Source organism: Trachypithecus francoisi, unplaced genomic scaffold (genome assembly GCF_009764315.1).
Source record: "Trachypithecus francoisi isolate TF-2019V2 unplaced genomic scaffold, Tfra_2.0 Lachesis_group19, whole genome shotgun sequence".
Taxonomy (NCBI): Eukaryota; Metazoa; Chordata; class Mammalia; order Primates; family Cercopithecidae; genus Trachypithecus; species Trachypithecus francoisi.
Genome location: NW_022681464.1, coordinates 37,354,686 through 37,376,412, shown reverse-complemented (window position 1 = coordinate 37,376,412; position 21,727 = coordinate 37,354,686). Strand labels below are relative to the sequence as shown.

The 21,727-nt window shown below is 41.3% G+C and overlaps 1 protein-coding gene across 1 annotated transcript in view; it reads left to right on the top strand.

The window, feature by feature from the left end:
- The window catches only part of METTL4 (methyltransferase like 4), a 124,517-nt gene that overhangs the window by 72,956 nt on the left and 29,834 nt on the right, over positions 1 to 21,727 (top strand). The gene's annotated exons all lie outside the window — the stretch shown is intronic.

The window sequence follows — 21,727 nt, the reverse complement described above, 5'->3', positions numbered from 1 at the left end:
TGTTTTTGTTTTTTAATAGAGATGGGGTTTCACTATGTTGGCCAGGATTGTTTCGATTTCTTGACCTCGTGATCTGCCTACCTCGGCCTCCCAAAGTGTGGGGATTACAGGCATGAGCCACCACACCCGGCCTTGAGACCACTTTAAAAGTGGTCTTTACTTTACTTCCTTTAAATTAGTTTATTGTATTTTCGGTAGAATTTTCCTCTCCTTCCCCATTCAGAGCCTAAATCATGATCATGTTTTGTCTTCCAGTGGGACGGTTACAGGATCAAGGTCAAATGAATGTCAGAAAGAAATAAGACTTCAATAAATGGAATTTGTAGAATCTCATAGCAAGGGGTGATCAGATAGGGTTTAAAAAATATGAGTATATGATGCTGAGGCAGAGAAGGGTGGGTGGGTGAGGAGAAGGGTGAAAGAGCGAAATGTATACAAACTTCTCTTTTCTCCTTCTCCTCCTCCTCCTCCTCCTTCTCCTCCTCCTCTTCCTTCTTCTTCTTCCCCTTCTCCTTCCTTCCTTCCTTCCTTCCTTCCTTCCTTCTTTCCTTCCTTCCTTCCTTCTTTCCTTCCTTCCTTCCTCCTCCTCCTCCTCCTCCTCCTCCTCCTCTTCTTCTTCATTAGAATTTAATCCTCACATCTCTTTTATTGATCACTGTTTATTGCATCTCAGATAGAAAAAGGGAGGACTTTGATAAAACATCTATGCAAAGTGTTTTATCAAAAGTATGCCTTTGTCTAAGTCTGAGAGCAGAGTCTGAGACAAGAACTTGTGGGCAGGTAAGGGAAAGAGAGGGAGCTGATTCACAGGTTCCTCATCAGGATGTAGAATGCATCTCAGCATTGTCCACTTGAGTGTCACAGGAAGGTGGTATTTATCTTGTGGCCCCCATCCTCTATTGCTCCAGTGTTGCCTCATGGATCGTAATTCGTCCAGGCTTCCAGACTGCACATATATGAACGCCATGGTGTCAGAGAAGCACTGGGGCAGAAAATGAGAGATAACTGGTACATCAGAGGGGAGGAGCTATCAACAGCACCTGTGCCAAGGGCATGTTACCTGTGCCAAGGTAATGTAACCTGTACAACTGCACAAGGTCTGGGTTTGGTTTAATGCACTCATGTTGTTGACTTGATATTCTTAATAATTTTTGGAACAAGTGGCTTTGCATTTTTATTTTTCACTGGTCCTTCCAAATTATTTGGCTGTCTGGCTGTCAGATGATGTTGCATGAAGTTGGTTATTATACAGTAGTTGGAATAAAATAGTTGTTCCATGAGAATGTGGTAAGGCACAGTAGGTGTTTGATATACTGATATAATGTTTATAACATCCCTATGAGTTAGGTGCTATTACCCCCATTTTAAAGATGAAGAAATGAGTCTGGGCATAGTGGCTCACGCCTGTAATCCCAGCACTTTGGGAGGCTGAGGTGGGTGGATTACTTGAGGCCAGCAGTTTGAGACCAGGTTGAGCAACATGATGAAAGCGCATCTCTACAAAATAGAAAAATTAGCCACGTGTGGTGGTGCATGCCTGTAATCCCAGCTACTCAGGAGGCTGAGGCAGGAGAATCACTTGAACCCTGGAGACGGAGGTTGCAGTGAGTGGAGACTGTGCTGCTACACTCCAGCTGGGTGACAGAGTGAGACTCCGTCTCAAGAAAAAAAAAAGATGAAGAAAAAAGGCTGGGTACAGTGGCTCACACCTATAATCCCAGCATTTTGGGGGGGCGAGGTAGGTGGATCACTTGAGGACAGGAGTTCAAGACCAGCTTGGCCAACATGATGAAACCCGTCTCTACTAAAAATACAAAAATTAGCTGGATATGGTGGGCATCTGTAGTCCCAGCTACAATGGAAGCTGAGGCATGAGAATTGCTTGAGCCCAGGAGGTGGAGGTTGTGGTGAGTGGAGATCATGCCTGGGCTACAGAGTGGAGGAAGAATATCTTGAGGCCAGGAGGTTGACACCAGCCTGGACAACATAGTGAAACTTCATTTGTACACAAATTTTAAAAAATTTCCTGGGCGTGGTGGTGTACACCTGTAGATCCAGCTACTCTGGAGGCTGAGGTGAGTGGATCATTTTAAGCCCAGGAGTTCAAGGCTGCAGTGAGCTATGATGGTACCACTGCACTCCAGCCTGGGTGACAGAGCGAGACTCTGTGGCTAAAAAATCAAAATGAAAAAAGATTAAGAACCAGATTCAGGTAAGGTAATTAATGTGATGGTTAATTTACAAGGCTGGTGGTAAATGGTGAAGCTAGGATTCAAACTAGGGTCTGTGAATGGAAACTCGTGATTCTTTCTGTCACACATGCTTGAGAGTGAGGATGAGCCTTTTTTTTTTTTTCTGCCTTGTATCTTCTGGACAGACTAAAGTTTAGAGGTATGTTCCCCATCAGCCGTAAGTGATGCTCTCGCCACATTCTAAGACACTGGACACTGTGTGGACACCTGGGTAGACCTGGGTTTGGCAACATCACAAAATTTTCTTCTTCCTTCTTGGATAAGTGAAGAGAGAAGCCATAGAAGTTAGCCAGAGATGCCACAGGGAAAAAGGCATCTGGGCACATTTTAATTTATTTTTATTTTTTGGAGATAGTGTCTCACTACATTGCCCAGGCTGCTCTCAAACTCCTGCGCTCTAGCAATCCTCCCACCTTGGCATCCCAAAGTGCTGGGGTACAGGCAGGGTACATCTTAAAATTAAAATTAAAGGGGCCGGGCATGGTGGCTCACACCTGTAATCCTGGCATTTTGGGAGGCTGAGGCAGGCAGATCACTTCAGGTCAGGAGTTAGGGACCAGCCTGGCCAACATGGTGAAACCCGTGTCTACTAAAAAAAAAATACCAAAATTAGCTGGGCGTGGTGGTGTGAGCCTATAATCCCAGCTACTCAGGAGGCTGAGGCAGGAGAATCGCTTGAACACAAGAGGCGGAGGTTGCATTGAACCGAGGTCGCGTCACTGTACTCCAGCCTGGGCAACAAGAGTGAAACTCCATCTCAAAAAAAAAAAAAAAAAATTAATGTGCTGGGTGAGACTACATATACCTCCTATCTAATGAATGGAGAGCAATTAAGTGCAGCAAGAGTAGAACATGGTGGAGACGATTTGTTGGCTGAGATTTGGGTGATCGGCTGATTCCAAACCCAGCACGCTGAGAGCTGCATATTCCCACCCAGCCTCTCTCCTAGGCACCGTGACCTGCACCCCGTCCCCTCCCTGCTGGAGCTGCACAGTGGCTGGCGTGTCGCAATCATGTGAAAGTTGTTCCTGCCCAGCACACACCGTTGAAAACCTGAAGCAGACTTCTTTTTTCTTTTCTTTTCTTTTTTAAAAAATTTCCCTCTGAAAAACTTTACAAGGCATCTGTGTGTGGCCCACTTCACTGGATATGAAAGTAATAAGAAGGTAATGCTGATTGGACCACAGGCCTGGCTTGCCTGGGACAGCCCTGATTTATACGTGATATTATTATTAATAGCGTCCCTTTCTACTCTTAAAGGCCCCAGGTTTGGGTCATAAATTAAATGGTTGCTCTAGTTATATTACATCTTCAGACAGCAAGTAACTTATCTAATTGAATATTTATTTGGCTTTCCTGTTTTTGAAAAGCTTTATGGTTGTCAGAGCAGGCTCCACACTACCTGTGGCACCATTACTACGCTAGCAAGTATGCTCTTCTCAGCCCCGTGGAGCAGGCGACTGAAGTTGGGCCAACCACACTACCTGGCCTCAGTGATTGGTCTGAGGGAGTGGACGTGGCCTAAGCCAGGATCCCATTATCATCATCTGGGATTGTCTAACTGAATCCAGGATAGAAGATAATCTTTCCTCTTGTGAGCTGAGATGTTGTAAGGATCCAAGCCCAGTGTTGCCTGAGGTTAAGTGCCCTGGCAGGAAAAAGTGGCTTCAGTTATAGGACAATGTGGCTCATCTCCCAGAGTGTGCCTGTGACTTCCTTTCTCCTCCCATCTTCTCCTTTGTTCTCTTGCCTCTTTGCCCCCAATTCCTGTCCCTTTTGCATACAGATCAGTTCAGCTTTCTCCAGCCCTACATCCAGACTTAAGGCACTGCATGTCATTCGTGCATCTGAAGACCCTTATGGGGCAATCCTAAACAATGGGCTGCCACAGGCGTGGTGGTGGGCGCCTGGAACCCAGCTGCTTGGGAGGCTGAGGCAGGAGAATCTCTTGAACCTGGGAGGCAGAGGTTGCAGTGAGCCGAGATGGAGCCATTGCACTTCAGCCTGGGCAACAAGAGCGAAACTCTGTCTCAAAAAATTACAAAATAAAAAATAAAAACACTGGGCTGCCAACTTCAGGACCCAGTCCTCAACTCCTGCTTCAGGAGGAACAGGGCAAAATGGAGATCTGTCCCCACTCCTCAGCCCCACTTGGATCACAGAGACAGAGCATTTTTATTTCCAAAATCACTTGTTCTCTCTATTACAGTAGTAAATTGTGAGACTATATATTCATGATGAGAAGAAGATAGGCAAAGAATAATATACCATCAACTAAGAATGATAAAAGGAAATAGATTTTCATTTCAAATGCAAAGTTCAATAAAACAGCATTAAATCAGTCCATGATGTTACACACAAAAACTTAAGATTGTGGCTTTTTTGCATAAAAAGTAGAAAACATTAGTCTAGACTCTTTTGTTCTGAGTTTCAGAAAGTTAACTTGAACAAACCTGAACAAAAATGGGGAGTGAATTGGTTTATGGAACCAACAGTGAGATGAGTAGGGGAGAGCTTTCTCCAGGACAACTGGAACAAGATAATCAAAGTTTTCAAAGTGCTCTTTCCATCCATGAGTTTTGATCCTCTCTACCTGTTTGCTTCACTGTCTCCTCCTTCATGAGGTCTTTTCCCACTATCGGGGCACTTAGCCTTAGGCAACACTGGGCTTGGATCCTCTAACATCACAGCTCACAAGAGGAAAGGGTGTCCTGGATTCAGCTAGAAAATTCCAGGTGAAACCCCGTCTCTGTTAGCTGGGCGTGGTGGCAGGCACCTGTAATCCCAGATACTCGGGAGGCTGAGGCAGGAGAATTGCTTGAACCCTGGAGGCAGATGTTCCCGTGAGCTGAGACTGTGCCACTGCACTCTATCTAGCCTGGGCAACAGAGTGAGACTGTGTCAAAAAAAAAAAAAAAAAAAAATAGCCAGGCGCGGTGGCTCACGCCTGTAATCCCAACACTTTGGGAGGCCGAGGCGGGCAGATCACCTGAAGTCAGGAATTCGAGACCAGCTTGGCCAACATGGTGAAACCCCGTCTCTACTAAAAATACAAAAAAATTAGCCAGACACGGTGTCGCCCACCTGTAGTCCCAGCTACTCAGGAGGTGGAGGCAGGAGAATTGCTTGAACCCAGGAGGTGGAGGTTGCAGTGAGCCTAGATTGCACCACTGCACTCCAGCCAGGGTGACAGCGTCTCCACAGGGTGACTCTGTATTGAAAAAAAAAAAAAATTCCAGGTGAGAATATTTTTGCTTAGGCCACATGCCCTCAGACCAGTCATGGAGGCCAGGTAGTGTGCTTTCCCACATGGGTGGGTAGGGCACACTTGTTAGCATAGTAGTAGTGCCTTAGGCGTGTGGAACCTGCTCTGGTAGCCAGCCAGGAACTAGCAAGGCCTGGCTGTGTGTGAAGGACAGACCAGATGGAGAATGCCGAAGGCCCCTCAGCGCATGGTGCTGAAATGGAGCTCTGCTTTCATTTGAAGCCCTTGGAAGATTTTCTTAAGGAAGATGTTCAGCTTCATTTTCTTCTGTGCTTTGGGAAATCTGCTACTCATCACAATATCTATTAACTTTACCCTCTTCTAAGGGGCATGGTTTGACCCTTAGTAATCCTTTCACTGGTATAAAACTTTACATATTTAGTTTTGTTTTATTTGAGACAGAGTCTCGCTCTGTCACCCAGGCTGGAGTTCAGTGGTGCAAACTCAGCTCACTGCAACCTTCGCCTCCTGGGTTCAAGCGATTCTCCTGTCTCAACCTCCCGAGTAGCTGGGATTATAGGCATACACCACCACTCCTGGCTAATTTTTATATTTTTAGTAGAGATGGGGTTTTTCATCGTGTTGGCCAGGCTGGTCTGGAACTCCTGATCTCAAGTGATCGGCCTGCCCCGGCCTCCCAAAGTGCTAGGCCTTTTACACATTCAGTTTACTTTTTATTGCCATTTCCCCATTTAAATTGAGCAAGAGGAAGCAGTGGTAGAAGAAGGGAGATTCCTGTCAATAGTCTTAAAGAATGTAAATTACCTTTTTTCCTTCTGTCAGCACCTCAAAAATACTGTGCTAAGCACAGTAGCAGTGGAACTAAAGGATGGTCCTTGGGGACATTTGATAGCTTTTGAGGGCATTGCTTTTGAAATGACTGAACCCGGTTCTTCAGCATTCTCTGGAGAAGAGATGGCAGCAGAAGCTGCGACGTCAGAGATTCCTGCCGGCGTCTCTGAGTTTTGTTCCTCTCCTTGGTGCTTCTCATAAAGATCCAATCCTAAAGTAATAGCTGAAGGACACTCAATAGAGGGAAGGGTTAAGTAAGATTTCCCATCAGGCAGGAAGTTGGCCAGGCACAGTGGCTCATGCCTATAATCCCAGCACTTTGGGATGCTGATGTGGGAACTGAGGTGGGAAGATTGCTTGAGGCCAGGAGTTTGAGACCAGCTTGGGCAACATAGTAAGACTCTATCTCTACAAAAGAAGAAGAAAAAAATTAGCCAGACATGGTGGTGCATGCCTGTAGTTCCAGCTACTCAAGAGGCTGAGGCAGGATGATCACCTGAGCCCAGGAGTTTGAGTCTGCAGTGATCTGTGATCATTCTGTTGCACTCCAGCCTGAATGAAAGAGACCCTATCTCTAAAACAAAACAAAACAAAGACAAGGAAAAAAGAAAACAGAAAGCCTGGAAGTGTGGAAGAAAGCAGCGCAGCACAGAACTGGAAGCAGAAGCAGAATTGTGTCTAGAACCCTCCCAGGTATATGATGAATATATTCATGAAACAAAATCCGTGTTCTTCAACCTGCCAACATTGTTTTGAATGACAGGAGTGTCCTATTGAGGAAACAAGTAGGAAATTATATTCAAAGAAAATTGCCTCAAGTTGCACCTTCAATGAATTTAAAATTTTTTTTAAAAAATTGAGTGGAGTGAAATTACGAAGTGACACTTACCTATATTGTTATTCCAAATAGATGTGAATTATATTTTGATTTTTGGATTTTTAATGTCACATGGTTAATGTAACAGGATAATGGATTACATCTGGATGTCCTGGTGTTTCAGAAGCAAGTTATGTATATGAGGGAGTGAGTAAGGGGAAAAAATTAAGAAAGTGTAAGAGAAGGGAGGTAAACAAATCTTTTCATGAATGGTACAAAGCTAGAAATGAAAACGATACCTCATGTGTACATATAGGACAACATGTATCTCTTTGAGGGAAAGAACCACAAAACCTCTTGAAAGTGTAATTTTTATTTACAGAAAAAATGAAGTTCTTATATTATCGTCAGTCATTAAACAGGATTTATAATCAAAGCCTTGTTTCTGAACAGATTTTCTTTTAAAGATGTTCTTTTTATTTTGAAATCAGATCTTTAAAACTTTTCTGGTTTAACTCTTCTTAGAAATAATGGGGGGAAGTGACACCTTGGTAGCCCACTAGTGAATCAGTACAAGACACAGTTAATGGGAATACTGAGGCGTACCGTTTCCTTTCTAATGATTGATGAGTAAATACGCTCTTGAACCACTGTGCTACCTTTACAGAGACATGTAATGGATCTTTAAAGGAAGCTCTTAAACGAATGACCCTGAAATAAAAACAAAGAATGAACAGGACAAATTATAGAGTGTTTATTGTCATCTTCTAGCATTTTAATTATTTGAAACACTGAGGAATTGACAGTTTTCCTGAGTTGTCCTAGAGCCTATGAGCTTGGCGAGAGGAACAGAATGGTGTATTGCTTGGAGAAAGAATAGCAATCCAATCATACTTTGCCTTCGTCGCTGGGTATCTTCTTGAAAAATAGTGTCTAAGTCAAATCACACAAAATATTCTAAATACAGTCCACTACAGGTGTTGGGCATATAAGTGTTTATTATATTATTCTCAGTACTTTTTTGAAGTTTAAAAAATTTTGGAGTAAAAGAGGAAAAAATACTGCAAGGGAATTTATTATTTAATATAATTATTTCATTAAGTAAATAATCACTCCTTAATTTATACTGTTTATGAATTAGTGTGTAATCGAGGTTCTTCAAGAAGAAGATGCCAAAATGAGATTGATTGTGCCGGGATTTCATAGGAGAGTGCCTGTGTAAGGGAAAGTTGAGAGGGAGTGGGGGAAGGCTGGAAGAGCTGCCAGGCCACGCAGGATGCAAGTCTGATCCGAGCCACTTTGGTATCAGAAAACCTAGACTACTCTTGAGAATCAAGGTTGCATAGAAGAGGTCCGGCACAAAGGCCGTAGACCGGTGGATGAAGTCATCCTGGATCTTCCAGCCATTGCCACTGCCGTCTGACTGCAACTGCAGGAGTGACCTAGGTTAGACAAACAGAGGACCACCCAGCAATTCTGAGACATTCTGAGAGTTTCAGTAAATCATGATTGTCTTCAGCCACATGGTTTTAGGGGGTTGGTATGCATATGAAGATAATGGATGTACAGAGTCAGGGTGAGATGGACAAGTGTTTTCTTCTGTTGTGAGCAGACATTTTCCTAATGCCCCTGTCACTGAGGGTGTTGCCTTTTTGAGATTTCTGGCTTGATGTGAAGACCTCAGTTTCAACATCTTGCCTTGTCTGAGCCCAAGGCCTTAGTTTCTGCCTCATTATGGTCATTAAAACTCATGACTTTGGGCCAGACCCAGTGGCTCATGCCTGTCATCTCAGCACTTTAGGGGGCCGAGGTGGGCCGTCACCTGAGGTCAGGAGTTCGAGACCAGCCTGACCAACATGGTGAAACCCAGTTTCTTTCTTTTTTTTTAAAAAAAAATTTATTTATTTGTTATTATTATACTTTAAGTTCTAGGGTAACATGTGCACAACATGCAGGTTTGTTACATATGTATACATGTGTCATGTTGGTGTGCTGTACCCATTAACTCGTCATTTACATTAGGTATATCTCCTGATGCTATCCCTCCCCCCATCCCCTCCCCACAATAGGCCCCAGTGTGTGATGTTCACCTTCCTGTGTCCAAGTGATCTCATTGTTCAATTGCCACCTATGAGTGAGAACATGTGGTGTTTGGTTTTCTGTTCTTGCGATAGTTTGCTGAGAATGATGGTTTCTAGCTGCATCCATGTCCCTACAAAGGACACAAATTCATCCTTTTTTATGGCTGCATAGTATTCCATGGTGTATATGTGCCACATTTTCTTAATCCAGTCTGTCACTGATGGACATTTGGGTTGATTCCAAGTCTTTGCTATTGTGAATAGTGCTGCAGTAAACACACGTGTGCATGTGTCTTTATAGCAGCATGATTTATAATCCTTTGGGTATATCCCCAGTCATGGGATGGCTGGGTCATATGGTATTTCTAGTTCTAGATCCTTGAAGAATCGCCATGCTGTTTTCCACAATGGTTGAACTAGTTTACAGTCCCACCAACAGTGTAAAAGTGTTCCTATTTCTCCACATCCTCTCCAGCACCTGTTGGTGAAACCCAGTTTCTACTAAAAATGCAAAAAAATTAGCTGGCCGTGGTGGTGGGTGCCTGTCACCCCAGCTACTTGGGAGGCTGAGGCAGGAGAATCAGTTGAATCCCAGAGGCAGAGGTTGCCACAAGCCAAGATCACACCATTATACTTCAGCCTGGACAACAAGAGCGAAACTCCGTCTCACAAAAGCAAAAACAGCCTTCTGACCTTAATGTATTGAAACCGATACTCACAACTCCACTTCATGGTGGCTTCAACTTGAGCGCCCCTGAGCTGCTTTTATTTCTTTTCTTAGCCTTGGAAGATTATGTTCCTTGCCTTCTTACTCTCTAGGAATGCGTGTTAGTGGGTGTGATGATACTGAAGTTAACATTCGTCAGAGACTCTCAGGTTGTCTGGTCGGCTGTGTTGTTAGATTTGGAGTCTCCATCTACAACTTTTGAGTCTGTCTTAGAGATAGTCTTTTCTTTTTCTTTCCTCACAAGTCACTTCACTGCCCTGTCGGGGTTGTGGGAGGAGTCGGTTGTAGTAGTGAGCACCACTGCTTTGTTCTAGCTTTGATTGTACTGGAACTCTATAGGCAATGCATATTTGGAAATGATTCTATATGGCAAGCATGCTTATAGATGAATGAAACTGTATGTTAGAAAGGATAGCAGCCAATATTGCTCAGTAAGTGTGATCCTAAAATGTGGCATGTAAACAATTTCAAACTTCACTAGAGGCTAGAACACGTTCTTTAAGTGAATCTCACATGAACACTTTTGTAAAATAACTAAGATTTTCCTAATTCATGGATTTTTGTAGGGTATATATCTCTATATTTTTAATGCTGACATACATTAGTGGACCTGAAATTGTTCAACCACAAACGTGAAGGGTGAGAGGGGGAGTTGACAGAGGAGGAAATCCTGAACGATTTTTATTTGGAATAATGAGAAAGGTCTTTGAGGTAGCATTTAGCCAAGACATTGTTTCCTCCTTGCTGGGGGTGGAAGGTGTGGTGGTCCTTAAGATAAACTGCAATGGGAGCTGAGGAAGAAATAAACAGCCATGTTGTTACAGGCAGTTGAAAAAAGGCTATGACGGTGGAAAAGTTTATAAATCTGAACTGTGGGCAATTTTAGACAAGAGAAAATTCATCTGTTTTGAGAAAGGAAGTGACTAGTATGGCTAAAATATAGTTATGTGTAGTTATAAAAGAGGATTAGTAAACAATATACATTGGACAATAAAAGAAAAAAGGATCTGTACGGAACCAGAAATGGCATGTTTCCCTCAGCTGCTCCCTTGCTAAGGGTCTCATCGGTGCCTTCACAGGGACAAGTTGGTGGCAACACCAGGATGCCTCTGTAGTTATATTTGTGCCGTGGGGTCTGTGTCTGTTGCGTGAATGACCTCCTCTCTATTCCTAGGTTCTTTGTTATACACTTCATTAGGTGTGTTCAGTCACTCTCAACATTATTTTTAGTTGTATTCTTAAGGATTGAAGCCAACCAACCAATTAACCAACCAACAAACAGTCAGATGAATATGCCCAAGCCTCCTGATACGATTCAGGAGAGAAACCTGAATTGGGTCAATTCATCTAAGGTTGGCAGCGCAGGTACATAGCCTCCTTCAGGGTGGATTCTGCATTAGGTCTCTTTCTAGCTGGGTATGCCGTGGTATTTTTGCTTGGATCAGCAACATAAGAGTATTTCTGTAACAAGGACAATATACTGGAATGGGACACAAAGCCCCTTTAACTGCTGACAGGGCTCTGCTTCAGGCAGCACACAGTTCTGTCTAAAATCTCTAGAGAGCCACCACTTGAACACCTGGTGGGAAGAGAGTGGCAGGTTTGTTGGAAGCAATCACACCCTTGACACAGATAAGAAGATATGATCCTGGGTGTGATTATCCCAGCCTGAAATCTATTGAAACTGTCTCTCTCATTTTCTCTACAGTAAGTTTTTATTTTCTGTTTGGTCTCTTTTGTTATCCTCCTGGACAAACATCGAACAAGGTATGGAAAAGAGGACCTTTTTTTAATAGGAAGGAAGCGCTAAAAAAAAAAAAAAAAAAAGGCAGCTTCATAGTCTCTGTTTTTCCTGGTAATTTACCAGCAATGAAAACCCCAGCAGTGGCTATGATGCCGCCTTTCTGAGCGATGAGATCTTCCTGATCACAAACTGCCCGGAAGTTACAGGTGATGCTTTCTTCCCTCCCTAGAAAGGAATGGTTATGGTGAAGTTGCTTCCTGGTGGAAAAAGTGAATACTCTAGGATGTGAAGCACGTATTGATAGAAGTTAGAGGATTGCCTTTAGTAGTGTAACAGTTATTACATGTAACTCTCATCATTTAAAGATGGATACTGATTGGTTTTACTCCTTTTCAATATTTAGCTGCCTCAAACTATAACTGCTTTCTATTTTAAGATCAAAATAAGCAAGAAAAACTTGTGGTTGGTAAATAACAGACTAGGTAAATCCTAAAGGATTTGATTTCATACCATCAAAGAGAAACATTTGCTAATAGGCAAAACATATTTCAGTCCACATTTGCGTCAATGGCATAAAAGAGACAAGATTCCTGCCCTTTTGTGTTTTATATATCTGTAATTAAAACTTTCCTTAATATGTCCTTTGAGTGTTTATATACACGTATGTATTCATATAATTGAAGCCTGATGAAACCCAAAAATTTATGTGAAAATTAAGTGTTTTTTAATTTACCATTTAATGCCTGTTGCCAGCTACTGAGGACCTCTTCTTGAAAAAATAGAAAGTGGAAATGACATAACAGTCTATTTGATGACCAAAGATAAAATGATTATTATATGGTTTAAATGGTTTCTTGAGTTAAAAGCAATTAAATCTTTGGCCTTGTAATACTGCATGTTGGTTGACTAGTTCTCATTCCCACACCAGCTGGCTGGCAGACCTAGATTCTTCAGTATTTTCCACATAGAATCTGGAATGAACATTGTCTTAGTTGGTTTCTGATGCTATAACAAAATACCTTAGAGTGGGTAATTTGTAAACAATAGGAATCAATTGCTTACGGTTCTGGAGACTGGGTAGTCCAAGACCAAGGATCCAGCAAGTTCAGTGTCTGGTGAGGGTCAGTTCCTCATTGATGGTGCCTTGTTGCTGTGTCCTCACAAAGCAGAAGAGGAAAAAGGAGACAAGCAGGCTCCCTCAAGCCCTTTTATAAGGCACAAATCCCATTCATGAGGGTAGAGTCTTCATGCCTAATCACCTCTTAAAGTCTCCACCTTGTAATACTATTGCATTAGAAATCAAGTTTCAATATGAATTTTGGAGGGGACACAAACCGTAGCAGACACTTACTGTTCTGTGTGTCAAAACTCTTCCCTTTTTAAGTAGACCACCACCTCCACTGTCAGGCAATGGAAGCTGTCATCATTTTGGTCACAGCGATTGGTCTAGGGGTGGACACTTGACCCATGCTGGGCCTGCCACAGGATCCCCTCTGGCCTCAGTAGGTGGTGGAGCTGTAAGACCTGTGGCTGTGGGGGACTGTGTTCCTGCCACAGTGAGGTATTGAGGTCAGCATCCAGAGACGAGCAGAGATGAGAAATGGAGAGTGAGTGGGTTCCTGCTCCTGGTTCCACGCCCGTTTCTAGCTTTTCAGAGATGGGCTTAAGTGTACATCTCCCTTCTTTCCACACCCCCACTCTTTTTTCTAAACTAATTAGAATCAGGGTTTTTTGTTTTTCTGTTTTTCCATATGCAAACTAAAGAGTCTATAAAGGAAAAAAATTCAGCCACATGCAACATTTCATGAATTTTGGTAGACTTTGTTTTTTTGGAGGGGGAGATTACCTTCAGCATTTCACTCAAAATATCTCCCTCCAGGCTTTTGTTACCCAAGTTTCTCCTTCCCTATGAGCCCAGTGTCTTCCTCCAAATGCACTCCGTACCCCTCCGCCATTAGAATTGGGCAATCTGCATTTCTTCTCTTCCACTGATTGAAGCAAAACTTTTCTTTCTTTTAAAAAACATATTTTCCCTCTTACTTAAGAAACCAAAGCCCAACCAATATATTGCTATTGCAAATGTGGCTTTATTAAGATGTTCTTCCTACAAAGGAATTTTTGTATTGACTGCTAAGAGAATACAAGTTATTCCATATTATAACACCTGTGATTTTTTTGATCATTGTCCTCACTAGCTAAGCAGCCTAATGTCATTTTCAAGGCACTTTAACAGTACATTTTATTTGGAATAGCCAATCTTTCTCTCTTTCTTTTTCCACCCAATTTTCCATGCAAAACCTAGACACACCTCTCATTGATTCTGCCATTACATCCCACGCTGACTAATATAATCTAAATCTTCTTTCTTTTCATTGAAGATCTTCAAATTCTACCACTTCCACATATTTTATGATTTACTTGAATGAAATGTTTGAAGTGACTTGTGATTTTGCTCAAAATAAATGCACATGCCATATTTAGGAATTTCTCCCTCACTCCCACCTTTCCCACTTCCCCCAACTGTTCTTGCTGTTGAAATAGAGGTGTGTCTGAGAGGGCAGAAGATTGGAAAGGAAGAAATGACAATTTTCTTAAATTATTTCTAATGTTACCGAGAAGGGGAATTCTGGAGGAAGATGACTATTATAGCTCCATCCTGGGGTGCAATTCTCCCTCTGAAATCTAAATAAGAACACTTGACAATGTAGGGATAGGGCTTAAGGAGGCTTTGTTTTTTTTGTGCTTGCAGCAAATGAGACATTGATATTTTCTCAATTACCCTGACTGTACTGGATCAAAAATGGCCATCAATTCTTTTCAGCCTCTCCCATGAAAAGCTGGTATGCCTTTCTCCTCCCTTCAAATCTGGGCTGCTGGCTTTGTAAAGCGCTTTGACCAGTAAAATGTAGTGGAAGTGATGTATGACTTCTCAGCAAGGTCTTAAGAGGTCTTGCAGTTTTTGCTCATTCCTACCTGGAATGTTTCTCCACCATACTACAAATTGAGCAGTCCTGCCAGATCAGTTGTGTGGAAGAGGTTAGTGTTTTCATACTTAACTGAGACCTATCAACCATGTGCTTTTCTCTAACCATATTCAGATGTTTGGGTACAGATGTGAAGTAGGTACAAAGTCGAATTCAATTACGATTGGGGCTTAGAGTGTGAAGGAGTTCGGGAGGGTCACATAACTGATCATGTGTGGAAGGGAGTGGTTACAATGATGGCTCCTGGAAGGAATATAAGCCCATTAAGGGAGCAAGGGAAGAAGACATGAGGAGGGTAAGGATTTAGGAGAAGGGGCAACATAAATGGATTAAATACAACCTTGTGAGAAAAGCTGCCAGTGGTGTTACTTGTTTAGCATCTGATGCTAGTACACATTGCGGTCGTAGGAAAACTACTTACATTTATTGATTTGTACAATCAGGGAGTTGTACCAGAATAAACTCTAAGATTTCTTTGCAGCTCTAATGATTTATCATTCTATGAGTCCATGTAAAAGTAGCCTATGACATAGACACTAATGAGGAATGATTCAGTTTTGCAAAAAAAAAAAAAAAAAAAAAAAATACTGGCAAAGCGCTGCTAAGGTCTCTCATAAAACTTAGGGTTAATTAGCCACTAATTATTTCTCTCACTTGTTTGTTGCATTCTTTTTGGATGGCTGCTGCACAAATAAGTACTTTTGGAATAAGCATTTAGAGATTTAATGAGACGTATCTGGAATCACTGGAAAGATGGGCTAAAGGACAGAACAACACAGTGGGAGGAAGGAGTGCTGGGTTTCTGCCCTACCTCTAACTCTGTTCTGTTTTGTTGCATAAGTCATGCTTACTGCTTTCACTATGATTTATTGAAAGTTCTGAGAGACTTTGTAATTTTTGCTTCACATGAATACTTGACTAAACCAGAGCTGGATACAGAAGCCCTGGAATAGAAGGGGTATGATCGTATTGTTTCACTTGTTCATCAGTAACTAGACTAGATCATGCAGCCAGGATGGCATTTTGGGAAAGATGTGAAAGCAAATAAGACTTTTTAGCATCCTAGTCAAAGGGTTTTCATTTTAATGGAAAAGAAGCTTCTAATACTCATGCCATTGCTCGTGCTGGCAATTGCAGCCACCACTATACCTGACTATTGCAATTTCTTCAAACTTGTCTCCCTGCGTTCTTTGGTTCTTGCTTCAGTTTATTCACCACCTAGCAGCTAGAGGTGACCTTTTATAACGTAAGTCAGGTTGTTTTACTTCCTTTCTTTGAGCCTTCCATTGACTTCCTATTAGGTTGAGCATAAAGTCCAGACTCCTCATTTTTGCCTTCAAACTCTTGCAGGAAATGACCTGCCCTGAACCAATTTCCACTTCATTCACCATGTTCCAGACACACTGATCTACTCTCCCCAAAACATGGAGAATTCTTCCCTATCTCAGGACTTGGTACCAGTGGGTCTCTCTACTTGGAAAGCTCCTTCAGATCTCTGCAGGGCTCGCTGATCACTATAAACACTTGCCTTTTTTGTTTGTCTTTTGGTTTTCTGTCTCTCTTCGAACTAGACAGAAATATGTGATATGCCCTTGTCTATTCCACTGGCTGGTGTAGCCCCTGTGCCTAGGAGAGCATCTAGTAGGTACACAGCACAATTTTTAATGGCAAAGAGAGGGAGCACATGAGTAGGTGGAGTAGAAGGTAGTTTGTCTAGAGTCAGCTGAGGGGGCTTGAGCCTGGGCTACTCGATTCTAAAATACTGGCTATTTCTAAGAAACTTTTATTTTAGTTTTGAGGTACATGTGAAGGTTTGTTTCACAGGTAAACTCATGTCATGGAGGTTTGTTGTACAGATTATTTCATCACTCAGGAATTAAACCGAGTACCCAATAGTTATCTTTTCTGCTCCTCTCCCTCCTCCCACCTTCCATCTTCAAGTAAACCCCAGGGTCTGCTGTTTCCTTCTTTGTGTTCATAAGTTCTCAGCATTTAGCTCCCACCTATAAGTGAGATCATGTGATATTTGGTTTTCTGTTCCTGCATTACTTTTCTGAGGATAATAGCCTTTAGCCCCATCCATGTTCCTGCAAAAAACATGGTCTCAGTTTTTCTATGGCTGCATAGTATTCCATGGTGTATATGTACCACATTTTCTTTATCCAATCTGTCATCGATGGACATTTAGGTTGATTCCATGTCTATGCTATTGTGAATAGTGCTGCAATGAACATTTGTGTGCGTGTGTCTTTGTGGTAGAATGATTTATATTCCTTTGGGTATATACCCATTAATGGGATTGCTGGGACGAATGGTAGTTCTGCTTTTAGCTCTTTGAGGAATCACCACACTGCTTTCCACAATACTGACCATATTATCTGTCCCATGACTATTAAAGCTTTACTTCTTACATCTTGAAAAATCTGTAGCCTTCAAGATTCCCTGCTTAAAATGCAAATAAACTTGTGAGTTTATTTATAAAGCTTATACCAACTGACGTTTTGGTTCCCAGTGACCACCTAGGAATCAATAGGATACAGGATGTGTAAGTGGCAAAGCCATGAGCGGGGAAGTAAACAGAGCCAAAGGGCAAAGGGGCAACTAGGAAGAAAAATGTCAGAAAAGGGACAAAGTGAAAAAGTGGTGGGAGGAGAGAATGATACCAGCGTTTTGTCTAGAGTGGGAACATTTTTGTGTCCCAGTCTATAAGACAGTGGTACTGTTGACAACTGGTAATGTATGTTTCCAAGTATCAGAAAGTTTTTGGTTTTTAAGCTGATTCTCTCTCTTTTTTTTTGCATAATAAAGTATCAAGCAATTTAAAGCAGATCCTTGATAGTTTTTCTTGGTTACAGATAAACTGGGGAAGGGAAAGCTATGCTGCTAACAAACAAGGAGAACCCACCATTATTACATAAGACAATGTAAGTTGCTCAGCATGAGCATTTCAAAGAAAGATTTGGTATCCTATAAAGTTGCAGTTTCTATGGTGACAATGTATTTTTAATGACACCATTAAATGGTAGTATGACTAGTTGTAACTAAGGAGTACTGACTAGTCACAGCTGTGCTGTTTGAAGTTTATGTGTCTTTTTGCCAGGATGGTTTTAAATGACTTCAAAAATAAAAGTGTTGTGTAACAGAACATCACTTTGGTATATAATGTATTTACATTTTACAAATAGAAAAGGCCTTAGAGAATGTGAATTCTCATTTCACTGCATGCATGCACACATGAACATGAGTTAAACACATATGTGTGCACATGTTATAGACGAAGATATGGAGACAAAGATTAAGTAGTTTTTCCAGCTTATTTAGCTAGTGACAGAATTAGGCTAAGAGCTCAGCTTTTCCCACCTCGAAAGCAGTTTCCATCTACCATTGCATACTGCTTCTTCCGCACACAATATGAGCCACTCCATGTTCTTTTCATACATCACAATTAGTAAGAAGTTGCAGGCCGGGCACGGTGGCTCACGCCTGTAATCACAGCACTTTGGGAGGCTGAGGAGGGCGGATCACAAGGTCAGGAGTTAGAGACCAGCCTGGCCAACGTGGTGAAACCCCGTCTCTACTAAGGATACAAAAAATTAGCTGGGCGTGGTGGCGGGTGCCTATAATCCCAGCTACTCGGGAAGCCGAGGCAGGAGAATCGCTTGAATCCGGGAGGCGGAGGTTGCAGTGAGCTGAGGTCGCGCCATCGCACTCCAGACTGGGTGACAGGGTGAGACTCTGTCTCAAAAAAAAAACAAACAAAAAAAGAAGTAGCAATGAGTTTGTATCACCCTGTGGGGTTGCGAGGTGATTAGGACCCAGTTGAAATAGTGATGAATTAGTAACATAATTGATAGAGTCTATAGATGGATTTCAAGAGTTTTAAAAATTGTTCACAGGTGTGTACATGCATATATTTTTCTAATGAGGGGCTTTACCAGTTCTTAAGGAATTTGTGACCTCTGTCCAAATAAGTGACAAATTATGGCTCTTGCCCCATTTATGATGTCAAAATACCATAAACAAAAAGGAAAAGTAAATAGTATATTGAGAAAAACATTTATAAGATAAAAGATTAATATTCTTAATTTATGAAGAACATATACACATCCAGAAAAATATCAAGACCCAGCTGAAATTAGAGTAAAGGAAATAAATGGAAAATATACCTAACAGGAGGTAAAAATGGTTAATATAAATGAAAATTATTCTTCCTCATTAGTTATTAGTGAAAAGAAAATTAAAACAATAAACACTTATCATTTTTACCTATTGAAATAGCACAGATTGAAGACAACCATGATAGTATTCTATATGGTGAAGAGACGGTGAGATAACCGGATTTCTATACTGTTGACTGTTACTGGGAGCACAGGTTGGGGTGAAGTTTTTGGGAATTAAATTAATAATTTGGACTAAGAGCCTTTAAAATGTTCATAACCGGGTATGGTGGCTCACGCCTGTTATCCCAGCACTTTGGGAGGCTGAGGCAGGCAGATCACGAGGTCAGGAGTTCCAGACCAGCCTGGCCAACATGGTGAAACCTCGACTCTACTAAAAATACAAAAATTAGCCAGGCATAGTGGCGCATGCCTATAATCCCAGCTACTCAAGAAGCTGAGGCAGGATAATTGTTTGGACCCAGGAGGCAGAGGTTGCAATGAGCTGAGATCGTGCCACTGCACTCCAGCCTGGGTGACAGAGAGAGACTCCAAGGCTCTGTCTCAAAAAAAATAAAAATAAAAAGTTCATAACCAGTAATTCAAATTCCGAGGAAACGCTTTCATTCTAAGGCAATAATCAGAAGTGCTCACTAAGATTTATCTGTAGAAGTGTTTCTTTTAGTGTTATGTAAAATAGTAAAAAATGTGGAAAAACACAGATGTCTAACATAGGGAAAAGGTTAAATAAAATATTGCATTTCTGTGAATCCAATAAATTGTCTTGATAATTTTGTTAATGATATGGAAACCTCTTGTGATGTAAGATGATATTTAACACTACTCAGACTTCTAAAATGCTTGTAGATTATTATTCTGATTAGATAACCTAATTAAAAAATACATGAGGAAAATATACTAAAATATTAATAATGGTTATCTCCAGGGCCAGGGTATTCTTAATTATTATTTTTTTCTCTTTGTACTTTTGTATATTTTCTCAGATTTCTATAGTGAATTTTTATGTTTTCAGAAGTGAAATAAAAGTTATGTAAAAAATTTGCTGAACATATTTTTCATGTTACCTCAGTTGTTCTGATATTACAAAAATCTGTTGTCCTAAAGAATGGTAGAAACACATCTTTTTTTGGGGGGAAAAAACCCCAGCTCACTAAAATGCAATACAATTTGACCTTTTTTTCATTTAAAAAATATCTGTGTATCCGGGTGCAGTGGATCACGCCTGTAATCGCAGCACTTTGGAAGGGTGAGGCAGGTGAAAGGCTTGAGTCCAGGAGTTCGAGACCAGCCTAGGCAACATTTCTATTACAAATAATAAAATAAAATAAAATAAAAATCTATGTATCCTATTTGGACCAGATGCTGAGGAAACACACACGAATAAGATATTGTTGCTGATACCCACAGTTTATGTTCTACTGGGAAAGATAGGCATTTAATAAGGTTAATAACGCAGCTCATTTGTACTTTGTCATGTGGCAACATGAAGAAAAGAGTGATGAGGGATTCCTGAGGAAATAGAGAGATGGGGTGATATTTGATTCAAATCTTGAATGATGGGTAGGAGGTCATGAGGTGAGCTAAAATGAAACTATTTGCCCCATAAACGGAAGACGATGGGTTAAGCATGGGGACATAAAAGGGGAGTACTGTTTTGAGAACAGGCCTTTTAATTTGGCCAGAAAGATGGAGAAAGGCCAGCTGTTGCACGCTGTTTGTTTGTCAGATGTCTGAACCATGCCTTGTAAGCAAAAAGGGGTTATGAAAGTCACTGAGCCATACAAGTAAATCAGATTTGATTAGATAATGAATACGTAAAGGAATCATCTTTGCCTGTAACAACAGAAATAATGATTCAAGAATCATCCATTCAATAATTATTTAGATCTTTTTATTGAAACAATACTCAGTATGGTAGAGCTTTAAAAAAAAATCTAAAAGTTCTACCAAGGTGCCGCTTTGCAGTGATTATCTCACAGAGGATAACTGAAATCAGAGATGCATTGGTTGGGCATAAAATGGTATTAATGTGGCCAAAACCACAGTCTCCTTGTAAATTCAGTTGACAGACAAAAAATTTTGTTTTGTGGCTGCCAGCTCCATGAAGCAGTTTGCAATGGCATCTGCTATTTATAAAGGCTGTTTATATGTTGGAAGAGTGTGGCTGCATCCATATCAAATCTTAACTCTAAATTAAAATTGAGCAAAGTGCGGGTTCTCTCTATGTGCTTCACTTCAGTGTCCTGGTGAAGCTCTGTGGTGATCTTTATCATAAGAAGGTTATCTAATGGTCTGAGAACACTCTGGTTGTCTTTGCTTGGCCCAGGTATTATTCCTGAGCTTGCTATTAAATTGGTGCAAATGTGATTGTGGTTTTTGCCATTACTTGTAATGGCAAAATCCATTACTTTTAATGGCAAAAAACCTCAATTATTTTTGCACCAACCTAATATAATCACGAATTACAACATGGGTGTATTTATCCCTCACATTTTTCAAGTGCCAGTATTTTTTAGAAGGATCACTTTTTTCAGGACTACTATTGCATTGTTTCTGAATTGTGATGCTCTCCCACTTCCCAGTTGTAATAGTAGATAAATAATAGTAGTAATAGAGATAAATAACCAACTCCCAAATTAACTTACCCCTACACCCACATTCTTGGTTATCTTTATTTTTCATTTTTATTTATTTGTTTTTTTTTTGAGATGGAGTCTCGCTCTGTCACCCAGGCTGGAGTGCAGTGGCGCGATCTCGGCTCACTGCAAGCTCCACCTCCCGGGTTCAAGCTATTCTCCTGCCTCAGCCTCCAGGGTAGCTGGGACTACAGGTGCCCGCCACCACGCCCGGCTAATTTTTTGTGTTTTTCATAGAGATGGGGTTTCAC